Raw genomic sequence first — 13414 nt, forward strand, 5'->3', positions numbered from 1 at the left:
AAGGGAGGGAGCCAAAGTGATCTCAAAAACAGCCACTTCACATCTGGACTTAATCCCTTTCGTTTAACCATCCAGTTTTCCAACCTGTACTGACTGTGGTGGCCCAGTTTTGGGCACTTGAGGATGGTTCAGAGCTGCTCTTTGGTGATATGTGTATCAAAGGTGGGATGTGTGTGTGTGTGTGTGTGTGTGTGTGTATGTGTGCACGTGTGCGTGCGTGCACAGAGATGTGGCGGAGGGTGTTTGGGCTTTCCCTAGATCCCCTACCTCCAAGTGTGGCATACTAGTAGGTGATTCTAGGTGGTCAAGGAATAAGGACTTAAATATTGCTAAATCACATCATGAGAAAAGTTATTTACTTTTCAGTTCTCTTGCAGCCATTCTGAGTAGGTCAAGAATAAAAGGGACTCATTTTGGTCCTAGAATGCTTTTTAATATAAGCGTGCTACTCCTCATTAAAAAAATAAGATGAGTCTATTTAAAGAAAAATTTTAACTGAATAATAGTACAGGTTATGACAAAAATCATGGTGTGGGATGCATCTGACAAGGTAGGTTCTCGCCATTTTGGATCTAAGGAATGATTAGGTAAGAGTACAGGGTTTTTAGGGGGTTTTATGTCTTTATTCTTGCCCTGACCACCCTTGTCTTGGGTAGCCAAAAGCAGGCTGCTGGAGGGAGCTATGTGATAAGAAAACGGCAGATATTTCTGGAGAACTGTCCAAAAAGAGTAGACTTCCACTTTTCTGTAGAATATGCAAAGTTTTCCCAGGTCAGCAGCCCTTGCCATAAAACTGCTGTGGGAAAAACTAGTCAGGTGTAGGACATTTTTTATGAGAAGCAGTTCAGGATGTTTGCTGAGATGTGCCCTGAGATATCTCTTCCTGGGCAAGATCCTTGGAGTTGAATTTTTTTGGTCATGCTTTAGAGTTGCCTGATTTTTCAGAGTAGGCCAAAGCAGGGGATATGGACTGGGTTTATGTAACAGGGTTCCTTCCTCTTCTCTCCTTCAGTTCTGAAAATCCAGTGTTGTTCATAAGTGTATCAAATTTTGGAGCAAATTAGAGACTACATAACTGGCATGTTGTGTGAATTTAAGTCAAGGTAACTATCAGCTGCCTGTATGTGTGGAGGCGTGCGTATGTGTGGAGGCGTGAGAGGAGCACTACAAGGAAGCTAGTCATGGAAGTCCCATGGGCCACTGCTCTCAGGAAACTCACTGGTAGAATTTGCAGCATTGTATGTGCTGTCTCTGCCCCAGGGGGGAAAGTCCCAAACAAACTTGGAAATCCTTTGCCTATTGATCAAGATATTACCCCATGTAGGTTTTTGGGATGTGCATCTGTTTAAGAACTTACATGCTTCTTTTCGGTCATGCAGTAGATGTTTTCTCCTTCCTGACCCATTATGAGCAGATTAGGCCTTTCTTGGGACCCTCCTTCTTTGGGGCGATGTTGGGGCGGACCAGCCATCCTTGGCAAAGTTGTGAAACAGATGAAGTATGTCTTGTTTTTTTCCACATTCCGTTTTTTAGATCCTTTCTTCTGATTTCAGCATCCTTCTTTTTCTCAGCTACTGGGCTCAGTCCTGGGGCTCCTCCTATAACAGAAATCCATTCATGAGCTCATTCCCATTGAGGTACTCCCAGGATACTCCCCCTCTAAGGAGTGTTTTATTTTGAAAGAAGATCAATTCCTAGAAAAAGCAATGAAATTAATTGTATTAAAGTAACTGAAATTTGTTTAGACATGGTTACACCTGCGATAGAAGGGGGGCTAGCTTAAGGTGAAAGAGATTTTCAGTCCCCAGATCTTTGACTCCATCCATGAGAGAGGTGAGTCTGGGGCAGGGCACTACTGTTTCTACTTCCACCAGAACCTCATTCTTTCTCCGCTCACACTAGCTCTGGTGTGACCTGAGGCACTTGACCATGCTCCAGTTCCCCTAGATGGAAAGTCACAGGAACAATGATTATGTGACTTAGCAAAGCATTAAATAAGCAAGTTCTGCTTGAAGCCAATTTAATAACAAGCTGTAAAATAATGAGATGCATGTGCATTATTTGTGGGAGGTTCCCTCCAGGCATTGTTCAAATAGTTCCTATGGAGTTTTTGTTTATTTAAAAGATGAAATACGTTGAGAGGGAACACATTGGCAACCCACATAAAAAACCCAAGAAAAGGCAGTTCATTCCTGTGGCTTAACTCTGAAATTTATTTTGCCGCCTGCGTGTTTCTCTACTGAAATTAATCATGATTAATTCAGTTAGATTTGATCAAATATAGGTAGATAATGTTTCATTTGCAAAATGTATCAAAGTGAATTTAAGGGTGAAAGCTTCCAAAGACTCGTTTCCATGTTAATGAGAGGCTGAGGCTCTGACCTCTGGGTTGGGGGAGTGTTGTTGATCCACAGTTGATGGGAGGGCATGAATTTTTCACATGGGGACACTACCTGCTCAATAACTGTCCTCAAAAGTTGTCAGTCCTCAGAGATACTGGGTCACCATCCTCTTTTAGCTCTGCCACAAGGGCCAAGTAACTGCAGAGCTCAAGTCTGCCTCTGCTCCTGGGTTAGCCACACACCTGGGATTCTTTAGCCATGGCAGCATCACATGCGGTGACTGTGACTCATTAGCCAGCCAGTGTGTCAGTGTCCGCGAAGTGGCTGTCTCTGCCCTGAATGCAGGGTGAGCTCTTGGCAGCAATTTGGGGAGCCAATTATGGAGTAGTCTCTCAGGGATGTCATCCCTGGGGACCCCAGGGTTCCCTGGGTGTACTGAGATGTGCTCTGTCATGTCCAATGAGTTAGTTGGTCAATCTATTCCTGGATGGCTCGCCTTCTGGCTGAGTTGGCTACTTCTTCCCTCATTAAACACTGTTTTCCCTCTCAGGGGAAAGGAGGAAGGGTTACCTGTGGGCTAGAAAGAAAGAAGTTTGCTACAGTCCCCAAATAGGTCCGTGGCACTGCTATCCCTACTCAAGGACCAGAGAGAAATTCAAAAATTAACCCCTACAGTTGTAAACAACAAAACTCTCTAAGCTCAGCTTCAAATAATTTCTTTGTTCTACACCTGATTTCTGTCTCTTGAGCCATGTGTCCTGTCACGGCCTTCCCATGAAACATAGAGGAGCCTGGAATCTTGAAATTTCAGTGGCACCTTGGGCCAGTGGGAAGGGAGACATCTGCTCCCTTCAGATCATCTGAGACCACAGAGGATTAACACTGTAGAAGGTTGGTTGGTTTTCCCTAAAATCCTCTTTTGTTTTCCTTTTTTTCCCAGTAGAAAATGCAGCCAAAAGGAGAGAGTGCTAAGTGACTAAGTGGCAGTGAAGGTTGGCATTTTCCAGATTGAGTTGTAGGTATAGGTTTCATTAAACATGTCAGAGCTGGTTTTCAACAAGATTTTGGGACTGGCAAAAGTATCCCCTAAGCCCCTTTGTTTCCCTTTCTACATCTGCTTTCTTCCTTAATGTGTCCTCAACCCCATTCCCTCCTCACCCTGTGCTTTCCCTCACCCGCCACTCATGGCCACTCTCTCATGTCCTCCTCCAGCCTCCCAGTCAAACCCACCCATCCTGCAGGGCCTCATTAGTGACTGCCTTATTGTTAATTGAATAAATTATTCTTGTTGAGATATTAGGTATGGGTGGAAAAGGTGATCTTTTGCATTGTAATAAGGATCGTTATTGTTTTACCTTATGGAAGGGATACACAGTGAGAATCCAGGTTTGGGGGCAAACCCAAAGAAAGGAATTTTGAGCAATCCTCAACACCTTCCAAAGAGGAGAGTGTCTGTTCTTGGAAAGAACTGTGTGTCCTTTTAAACAAGACCATTAGTTTCCTTTCGGTCTTAGTTCAGGCTACAGAAGAAAAACTGGAAGCTTTTAGAAGTTGATTTTCCTTTTGATATATCAAGAGTTGCTTTCCATCCTTTTGTTCAGGTTGATAAGAAGCTTCTTCCAACAGGTATTAAATCTTTTTCACTTTGCTTTACATCTTAATAAGGTGGTTTGATGAGGAAGAAGAGTCTGAAGGAGTTCAGCCATCCACAGGCTAAGAGCCCTTCAAACCACACCATTATCTTCAGGGAGAGAGAATGGTTCTTCTTTGACAGCCCAGAGTGCATTACTTGTGCTGTGTTCACGCCCCTTCTCCCCTAACTTCCCTCTTGCTCAACCCTTCTGCCTTGCCAGACTCATCACCTTAAAACCTGCTTCTCACCTTTTCACTTTCTAGCTCTGAAATCAAGCCTGGCTCTCTGTCCAAGTTGACGACAGATGCTTTACTCTGGCCTCTCAGAGCCCCCATGATAATAATGTTGACGACTACCGCTTGTACTGCGTTTGCTATGTGCCCACATTGTTTAAGCACTTTACACATATTAATTCATTTTGCTTTCACGTTCCTACGAGGCAGGCACAATTATTGTTCCCATTTTATAGCTGAAGAAACTGAGAAGTTATACTTAAGAGTACAGAGCTAGCAGGAGGCAGAGTGGGGATATGGACCCATGAAGTGTGGCCCTGGCTGCGCATGCACTTTAATACCACTGTTCCTGCTTCTCCAAGGTGAGCTCACATTCCCCTCCATCTTCCTTTTTAACTGTTTGTTCATTGTATATTCCAGTGACATATTGCACTGTCTTGATTACTGCAGCATTATAGTAACTCTTGAAATCAGGTAGTGTCAATCCTCTGATTTTATTCTTCTTCAGTATTGCTGGTTGTTCTGGGTCTTTTGCTTCTCCATATAAACTTTAGAGTCAATTTATCAATATCTACAAAATAATATGCTGGTATTTTATTTTAGATTGCATCACATCTATAGATCTAGTTGGGAAGAGCTGACATCTTGACATATTGAGGCTTCTTATCTATGAACATGAAATATTTATCCATTTATTTAATTCTTTGACTTCTTTCATCAGTTTTATAGTTTTCTTCATGTAGATCTTGTACATGTTTTGTTATATTTATACCTCAATACTTCATTTTTGGGGGTGCTAATGCAAATGGTATTGTATTTTTAATTTCAAATTTCACTTGTTTATTTCTGGTATATAGGAAAGTGATTGACTTTTTATAGATAAACTTTGTATCCTACAATCTTGTTATAATCACTTAGAAGTCTCAGGAAGTTTTTTTGTTGTTATTGTTGATTCTTTTGCATTTTCTACATAGACAATCATGTAATCTGTGAACACAGACAGTTTTATTTCTTCTTTCCCAATCAGGATGTCTTTTTTTTTCGCTTCTCTTCTCTTGTCTTTTCTTCTTCTTCCCTTCCCTTCCCTTCCATTCTGTTCCCTTCCCTTCCCTTCCCTTCCCTTTTCCTGTCTTGTCTTGCCTCTCCTTGCCTCTCCTTGTCTTGTCTTATTGCATTAGATAGAACTTCCAGTACAATGTTAAAAAGGGTGTTCCTGATCTTAAAGAGAAACTTTCTAGTTTCTCACCACTAGTGATGATGAGATGTTAGCTCTAAGCTTTTTAAAATGTACTTATCAAGTTCAGGAAGTTTCCTTCTTTTTTTAAAAAATTATATTTTATTGGTTATGCTACTAGAGTTGTCTCAATTTTTCCCCCTTTGCCCCCCTCCATCCAGCACCACCCACTCCCTCAAACAATACCCACACCATTGTTCATGTCCATGGATCATGCCTATAAGTTCTTTGGCTACTTCATTTCCTATATTCTACTTTACATCCCCATGGCTATTCTGTAACCACCCATTTGTACTTGTTAATCCCCTCTTCTCTCCATCCATTTCTGTACACACCGCTCCCATCAGGCAATCATTAAAACGCTCTCTGTATCCATGATTCTGTCTCTGTTCTTGTTTGCTTAGTTTGTTTTTTAGATTTTAATTGTTGATTGATTTGCATTTTTGTCATTTAATTGTTCAGAGTTTTGAACTTCTTTTTCTTAAATAAGTCCCTTTAACATTTCATATAATAATGGTTTGGTGATGGTGAACTTTAGTTTTTTCTTGTCTAAGAAGTTCTTTATCTGCCCTTTGATTCTAACTGATATCTTTACTTGGTAGAGCAATCTTGGCTGCAGGTCCCTGCTTTTCATGACTTTGAAAATTTCTTGCCAGCCCCTTTTAGCCTGCAAAATTTCTTTTCAGAAATCAGCTAACATTCTTATGGGAAGTCCCCTATAGGTAACTAACTGCTTATCTATTGCTATTTTTAAGATTCTCTCTTTATATTTAAACTTTGGCATCTAAATTATGATGTGTCTTGGGTTGGGCCTCTTTGCATCCATCTTGTTCGGGACTCTTTGTGCTTCCTGGACTCACATGTCTATTTCCTTTGCCAGATTAAGGAAGTTTTCTTTCACTCCTTTTTCTGATAGATTTCCAATTTCTTTCTCTTTCTCTTCTCCTTCTGTTATCCCTTTGATGCAAATGTTGGAGTGCTTGAAGTTGTCCCAGAGACTGCTTATACTATCCTCATTCTTTTGGATTCTTTTATTTTTCTTGTTGTTCTAATTGGTTGTTTTTTGCTTCCTTGTGTTCCCAATCATTGATTTGATTCTTGGCTTTGCCCACTCCACTGTTGTATCCCTGTAAATTGTTCTTTATTTCAGTTACCATATCCTTGGTTTTGACTGAATCTTTTTTATGCTGATGAGGTCCTCACTAAGTTCCTCGAGCATCCTTATAGCCAGTGTTTTGAATTCTGCATCTGATAGATTGCTTATCTCCATTTTGTTTAGCTCTTTTTTTTTGCAATTTTGATCTGTTCTTTGATTTGGGCCATATTTCTTTTCCCCCTCATTTTGGCAGCCTCCCTGTGTTTGTTCCTATGTATTAGGTAGAGCTGTTATGACTCCCTGGCTTGGTAACATGGCCTAATAGAGTATGTTTCCTGTAGGGTTCAGTGGCACAACCTTCCCCATCACCCAAGCTGGGTACTTGAAGTATGCCCTTTGTATGGTCTAAGTATACCTTCCTCTTGTAGCTGAGCCTTGGTTGCTGTTGGCAGATCAATGGGAGGGATTTATCCAGGCCAGTCAGTTGCAAGGATTGGCCAATGACCACTGGCCACCAATCTCTGCCCTCCGTGGAACATCAGCTATGCAGGTGCAGGTGGTAGTGCTCTGATGTGTTCTGTTGCTGTACACTGGACTTACTGGCCTTGGCATTTCCTGTGTAGTGCAGGCCAAAGTCAGCTGCCACCTGTGTTTTGCCTGGGGCCACCCTACCTGAGCTATAAATCAATCTGAGATGTCTGCTACTTGTGCTGGGCTTGGAGATTCCCAAGCAAATCCAAATTGTGAATCTAAGCTTGCTGCTGCCAGTGCCTCACCAGAGGTCACTTAGCAAGAATTATGGAGGCTGGGGGCTCACTGAGGCCAGCTGTTGCTTGTTTGAAAGGATTTAGAAAGTTGTGAAGTATGAGCCAAGACCAGCCATTCATATGAAAGAGCTACTGTTAACAGTAATAAATGGGTGGGATGGAGATTCAGGGGATCTCCAGGACAGGGCAGACAGTGTTAGCCAGGTTGATGGGGTCTCAGATATGGCTCCTGCCTGCCAGTTCTGTGGCTTTGACCACCTTACTGTCTAGGGGAATGCTGTCCCCCAGCATTTGCCTTAATGCCAGACACTTCAGTTCCTCCCTATATGCCACTGGTGTCTTTCAAGCTGCTACCCCTGCTCTGGAGCTCAAAGGGAGTGAGTTCATGTATGGGTTCTTTCAGAGGAACTGCTTGGGACTCCAGAAGTTTCTTCCACCTACTCAATCCTTGATGTGTTTTGCAGCCAGAAGGTATTGGGACTTATGTTCCTGGCACTGGAATCTTGGCCTGGAGAACCTGGTGAGGGTCAGGGACTCCTCGTTCCTGAGATATCACTCCTGAATTTTTATCCACCACACGTGGATGTGGGACCAGCTTGTTCAGTGTCTCTGCTCTTCCTACCAGTGTGGATGGATGTGGTTTCTTTAAATCCATAGTTGTCAGACTTCCATTCAACTCAAGTTCTGCTGGTTCTGAATGATGATTGTTCTATAATTTAGCTGCAATTTTGATGTGGTTGCCATCTTGACTGGAAGTTGGCAGTTTCCTTCTATTCTTGTTTGTTTAGGGTGCTTATCATGAATGGGTGCTGGATTGTGTCAAGGGTTTTTTCTGCATCTATTGACTTATGATTTGATTTTTCTTCATTAGCCTGTTGATATGGGCCCATTTTTTAAAATGTTGTGCAAGCTGTGCATACCTAAGATAAATCCCACTTGTTTGTGATGTGTAATTCTTTTAACATATTCTTGAATTAGATTTGCTAATATTTTGTTGAGGATTTTTTTTATCTGTGTTCATGGGAGATACTGGTTTATACTTTTAAAATCTTTTTTTGGTTTTGATATTGAGGTAATTATGCTTCATAGAATGATTTAGGAAGTATTGTATTTTCTCTTCTTCTGTCTTCTGAAAAAGATTGTAGAGAATTGGTATTATCCCTTCCTTAAATGTTTGGAAGAATCAGTGAACCTATGTAAGCCTGGTATTTTCAGTGTTGGAAGGTTATTAATTACTGATTTAATTTTTAAAACAGATACAGGCCTATTTAGATTACGTATTTCTTTTTGTGTGAGTTTTGGCAAATCGTGTCTTTCAAGAAATTGGTCCATTTCATCTAGGTTATCAAATTTGTGGGCATGAATTATTCATAGTATTCCTTTATTGTCCTAGTTTTCTTTTATAATTGAGATTTCATTGGTTGTTTTGAGGATAAGAACGCAGACATATCTATATGTATACAGTTCTTACATACCATAAACCTAAAAAGTCATGTAGTTGTGATTCTTCTCTAAATAGTTATTCCAGTAACTTTCTAGCTTAAAACTTGAAGGCTAATATTCCTTAATGGTATATTAAGTGCCAATATCTTCAAATGTTATGTTGTCTCGCTAATTCACAATTTAATATCATATACGCTACATAATCAAATGTTCAATTTTTCACAGCACATAAAAGGTTGCAAAAACTGGACTACAACATCAAAGATGTTACAGAATGCACAAAATTCTGACAGGGAGAGCCAAGATCAAGGAGTGGTTTTCTTTAGGAAACAATTCTACCCAAAACAGGATAATAGAAGTAATTAAAAATGTTCAAGACATATTAAATGCATGACTGATTCCAAATTGCCATTTAGTATGCTTTGTATTATAGGATACAAAAACTGCCCTCGTCTGTGGAGTGTTAAGCTGACACCCAAGACAATCAAAGACTCCCATATTCAATATCTCACTATTTCCTTGTTCTACCAAAAAATAAACCACCAGCAAATGACACCTCTTAAAAGAAGACATTTACATTTAAAATGGGATAAAATGGAATTTCATCCTTCTTAAAAATGTTTCCAGTGCTACTAAAAAAGACTTGCATTAACAAAATAGTTCATAGAAATATTCCTCTGGATTGTACAAGAAGGGAGACAGGGACATTAATCAGGCTTGGCTTCTTTCTTTCTCGCTTCATCAGATGCTGGACTCTCCTTGTTTTTAGTTTCTCCACTTCCTGTGGGTAGATCTTTAGTTTTCTGGTTAGCCACTTTGGCCTGTTTTCCCTTTGTTCTCCTTTTCTCTCTCATTTGTATTTTTTTTTTTGTCTGCATATTTATCATTTCCTGTCACCTTTTTTGGCGGGGGAGGGGCTTAGTTTCTACCTTTGAGGAAGCAGGTTTAGTTGACAGCCTCGCTGATCTCCTCTTGGGCTCCTCCTATGCTGCCTCCTTGGTGGAGCTGACCTCCCTCTTGGGCCTCATGGCAGCGGACAGGCACATGCTGGGTGCCTGCTGACCATGGCATCGAGAACCTTCTCTAAGCTGGGCTGCCTGGCCACTGCTGCTTCCCCTGCCACCTGAGCTGCTGGGACCCATGATGGGGCCTCCTTTATTATTACTTTAATGTCTATGGAATCTGTAATGACATCTCCTATTTCATTTCTGATAGTGTTAGTAATTTGTGTTATCTTTTTTATTAGTTAGCCTGGCTAGAGGCTTGCTGATTTTATTGACCTATTCAAAGAACCAACTTTTGGTTTCATGGATTTTCTCTATTTTTACTTTTTTAATTTTTTTGTTTTATTGATTTTCTCTACTGATTTCTGTTCTAATTTTTATTATTTCTTTTATTTTGCTTATTTTGGATTTAATTTGCTGCTCCATTTCTAGTTTTCTAGAGTATAAGCTTAAATTATAGCTTTTAGATCTTTTGTCTTAATTATATGCATTTAATACTACACATTTCCCTCAAAATATGCTTACTGCTTTCACTGAATTCCACAAATTTTGACAAGCTATGTTTTCATTTTCACTTAGTTTCAAATATTTTACAACTTCTCTTGAGATTTCTTCTTTGGCCTATGTTATTTAGAAATATGTTTAAATCTCCATGTATCTTGGGATTTTCCAGCTATCTTCCTGATTTCTAGTTTAATTTCATTGTGGTTTGAAAGCAAACTTTCTATAATTTCTATTCTTTGAAATTTGTTAAAGTGTGTTTTATGGTCCAGAGTGTGGTCCATGTTATCTTGAGGTGCATATGTAATCAGGTATTGTTGGGTGAAATAGTCTATAGATGTCAGTTAGTCCAATTGATCAGTGTTGTTGTTGAGTTTGGCTACGTCCTTACTGATTTCCTGCCTGCGGGACCTGTGCATTTGCAATGGAGGAGTGTTGAAGTCTCGAACTATAGTAGCGGGTTTACCTATTTCTCCTTGTAGTCCTATTAGTTTTTGATTCACATATTCTGACACCATATTAGGATGACACCTTAGTTAGGATGGGCTGCCATAACAAAATACCACAAACTAGGTGGCTTAAGCAAAGACATGTACTTTCTCACAGTTCTGAAGGCTGGGAGTCTGAAATAAGGGTGCTAGTATGATTGGCCTCTGGTGAGGCCTCTCTTCCTGGCTTGTAGGTGGCTGCCATCTTGTTGTGTGTCTTCTTTGAGCACACTTGGAGAAAGTTAGGAAACAAGCTCTTGGTGTCTCTGCTTAGAAAGAAACTAATCCTATCATATCAGGGCCCTACCTTTATGACCTCATTTAACTTCAATTAGCTCCTTATAGGTCATATCTCCAAATATGGTCATATTGAGGGTTAACGCTTTGACATATGAATTTGGGGTGGGGGACACAATTTAGTCACCCTTTTTATCGCTGATAATAATTTTTTGCTCTGAAGTCTGCTCTGTCTGAAATTACTATAGTCACTCCAGTTTTTTTATTTTGATTAGTGTTAGCATGGTACAGTTTTCTCCATTCCTTTACTTTAAATCTACTTTATATTTAAAGTGGATTTCTTCTAGACAACATATAGTTAGGTCTTGTTTTTTGATCTACTTTGACAATCTCTGTCTTTTAATTGGTGTATGTAGATCATTGTTTAAAGTGATTATTGATATAGTTGGATTGATATCTATTATATTTATTACTGTTTTCTATTTGTTGTTCCTGTGCTTTGTTTCTGATTTTGTCTTCTACTTTTTTTTCTGCCATTTGTGGTTTACTTAAGCATTTTATATTATTCTACTTTTTTCTCTTTTCTCTCCTTAGCATATCAGTTATATTTTAAAAAGCTTTTTCAGTAGTTGCCCTAGAGTTTGCAATATACATTTACAACTAACTCAAGTCTACTGTCAAATAACACTATACCACTTCACCGGTGGTGCAAGTGCCTTACAAAAACCCTCCCTCCTGTCCTTTGTATCATTGCTGTCATTCATTTCACTTATATAAGCTATGATCATTAAATATATTATTTTTTTATTATTTTGAACAAATTGTTATTGTTAGATCAACTGAGTAAGAAAAATAAAAGTTTTGATTTTATCCTCATGTATTTCTTCTCTAAAGCTCTTCTTTTCTTTATGTAGATCCAAGTTCCTGACCAAAATCCTCATCATTTTCCTTTTCTCTGAAGAACTTCTTTTAACATTTCTTGCAAGGCAAGATGCTTGTTAGGATTATGTCCCAAATAAACTACTTGCACTCAAATCCTTGGCTCATTGCCTGCTTCTAGGAGAACTGAGCTAAAGACAGTTAATTAAAAAACAAAACAAAACCCTGTTGAATAGATAGGCTTTTAAATTGCCTTTAATCCTTTTATAGAATGTAGTGGAGTATAAAAGGATAAAAATAAACAAATCATAGTATTGACTTTTATTCAGCTCAGTTTTTGTAACCAAAAGAAGTTTCAAGAGCAGCACCATAAAACCCATGTACTTTTCATCTAGTTTCATATGTGCTCTTTGACCCGATGACCAACTTTGCCTCATCATTCTTCTGAAACTTTTGAGAATCAGGTGCAGACATGATGCTTCTTTCTCCCTATTTACTTCAGAATGAAATCATTCTTTTATATAATCATAGTAAAATTATCAAAATCAGAAAATTAACATTAATATAATACTATTATATAATCACCAAAATTTATTAAAATTTGCTAATTATCCCAGTAGTGTTTAATAGCAGTTTTTTTCTCTTCGGTTCAGTATTCTTCCCAAGATTGTATTATTACATTTAATATCATGTCTTTAGTTTGCTTTAATCAAGACCATTTTCTAGTCTTTTATGGCCTCAACTTTTTTGAAGAGTACAGGCCAGTTATTTTGTAGAATGTCTCCTAATTGAATTTTTCTAATGTCTCCTCATGATTACATCGAAGCCATTCACTTTTTGGCAGAAATACTATCCAAGTGATGTGTCCTTCTCACTATATAATAGAAGGTACCATTACTGATGATGTTAACTTTGATCACTTAGCTAAGCTGTTGTCTTCTACTAGGTTTATCCACTGCAAAGTTAGTATTTCTTTATTTTTAGTTAATATTATGGAAATATCTCATGACAAAAAGTACTATATAAGCAAGATGGAGACATGTCAAAGGGTCACAGGAGCAAGCTTGAAGGGGTTTCCCCTGACCAAATCTGGGGCAATATGATTGTCAACAAATGAAAGGAATAGATTTTAACCCATTGCATAAAATAATAATCCATGAGTCCATATAAATTCATTTATTCAGTTATAAATGAATAAGTGAGCAAATAAAAGGGGGTAGAAAGAGAAGTTCTTTCTCTGGGTAGAATTCCAACTGATAAAAGTAAAATGACTGAAAAAAAATAAATATTTAACCACCATTATTATAATAATAATTCAGATAAAAGCCATTAGTGCATACTAAAATTTCTATCAATGGGTTAAAATCATGTTGACCAATAACTACATAATTGAGCTCACTTTTATCAGGCAAAGGGCTTTGCTAGAGCCCTTTAGGGGATGCCAAACAGAAGCCTATCTGTTTCTTAGATGTCAAATAGCCTAAGATCCAGTAGAGAAGATTTGTGTACACAAATCATCACAACACAGAGAAGAAATGCATGGTGTATCATATAAAA

General features: G+C 38.9%; 1 pseudogene; it reads right to left on the reverse strand.

Annotated features, from left to right (window-relative positions):
* Nucleotides 1-9400: 9400 nt before the first annotated feature.
* LOC129078397 (non-histone chromosomal protein HMG-14-like) lies at nucleotides 9401-9776 on the reverse strand (annotated as a pseudogene).
* Nucleotides 9777-13414: the final 3638 nt, after the last annotated feature.

Source organism: Pteronotus mesoamericanus, unplaced genomic scaffold (assembly GCF_021234165.1).
Source record: "Pteronotus mesoamericanus isolate MK-2021 breed Mesoamerican mustached bat unplaced genomic scaffold, CSHL_Meso_final contig_73, whole genome shotgun sequence".
Taxonomy (NCBI): domain Eukaryota; kingdom Metazoa; phylum Chordata; class Mammalia; order Chiroptera; family Mormoopidae; genus Pteronotus; species Pteronotus mesoamericanus.